General features: G+C 40.1%; 1 protein-coding gene across 1 annotated transcript in view; it reads right to left on the bottom strand.

Moving 5' to 3' along the window:
- The window catches only part of WBP2NL (WBP2 N-terminal like), a 13646-nt gene that overhangs the window by 7652 nt on the left and 4325 nt on the right, over positions 1-1669 (bottom strand). The window lies entirely within an intron of this gene.

Raw genomic sequence — 1669 nt, forward strand, 5'->3', positions numbered from 1 at the left:
TAAAAAGTCAAAGATACAAATTATGAACAACAAACATGCATCTATCAACAAGTGAATCTAAGAATCAAGTGAATAAATAATCTGGAGATCATAATAGAATCAGGGACATAGAAAGGGAATGGACTGACTATTCTTGGAGGGGAAAGGGGTGTGGGAGATACGGGAAGACTGGACAAAAATCGTGCACCTATGGATGAGGACAGTGGGTGGGGAGTGAGGGCGGAAGGTGGGGTGGGAACTGGGAGGAGGGGAGTTATGGGGGGAAAAAAGAGGAACAAATGTAATAATCTGAACAATAAAGATTTAATTAAAAAAAATTAGGAACAGTAATGGAACAATGATTTGGATTTGAATATAAACTATATTAACAATACTGCTTCAATGTTAAATTTTCTGAATTTAATAAATACAATGACTAGATACGAGAATTGCCTTGAGATACACATTAGAATACTTAGGCATGAAGGAAATGATCTTTGTGACTTCCAAGTATTTCAATAAAAACAAAATGGGAAAAAAACAAGAGATAAAAAAGATAAAGCAAATGTGGGAAAATGTTAATAATGGGTAAATCTAAATGAAGGGTCCATAGCAGTTCATTGTAATATTTGTGTAACTTTTCAATCAATTTAATTTTTCCCCAAAAATAAAATGTTTACTAAGAGAGAAAGAGTAGGTTTAGGGTTTAAAGTCCAGCTCCATCACTTACTAATTGTAAAGCCTTGGGAAATTATGTAACCATCAGTTTCCCCAGCTATAAGTCAGGGATAATTATTAGCGCCTACATTATAAGGTTTTTGTGAGGATTAATTGACACATGTAAAGGGCTTGGAACACTTCGGTATATGCTGAGCATTGAATAAATGCTAGCTAGTACTACTAGGTCTAAAATTAAACTCATTTCCTCTCACCCTGGCCAGTGTGGCTCAGTTGATTGGGCGTCATACCCTGCACAAGAAGGCTGCTGGTTTGATTCCCAGTCAGGGCACATGCCCAGGTGGTGGGCTGGATCCCCAGGGGGAGACATGCAGGGGGCAGCCAAAGGATGTTCCCCTCTAGATCTTTCACTTTCTCTCTCCCCTCCCCCTCTCTCTAAAAATCAGTAAAAATAATTTTATAAAACCTCATTTCCTCTCCAACTTAGACTGTCTCTTATATCCTTTTTGTTTTGTTTCATTAATCCTCACCAAAGGATATTTTTTCCTTTGCTTTTCAGAGAGTGGAAGGGAGGGAGAGAGAGAGGGATAGAGAGAGAGGAAGAGAGGGATGGAGGGAGAGAAGGGGAGGGGGAGAGAGAAACACATCGATATGAGAGACACACCAACCATTTGCCCGCTGCACATGCCCTGGTTGGGTCCAAGAGTGAACCTGCAACCCAGGTATGTGCCCTTGAATCGAACCTACAACCCTTTGGTGCATGAGCTGACACTCTAACCACTGAGAAACACCAGCCAGAGTTCTTATATTCCTGACCATGGTTTATAGAATCATGATCCAGTCAGTCTTCTAAGCTAGAAACTTCACTCCATCCTTCTTTGTGTCCTAGCACTTTGCCCATGTCTCTATTACAGCACATGTTATGAGATAACATACTTGCATGTCTGTCTCTACTAGTTTATGTTAGTCTCAACTAGATTGAAGTTGGGAATGGAAGGCAAGGGAGAAAGGG

The sequence above is a fragment of the Myotis davidii genome, unplaced genomic scaffold (genome assembly GCF_000327345.1).
Source record: "Myotis davidii unplaced genomic scaffold, ASM32734v1 scaffold428, whole genome shotgun sequence".
Taxonomy (NCBI): Eukaryota; Metazoa; Chordata; class Mammalia; order Chiroptera; family Vespertilionidae; genus Myotis; species Myotis davidii.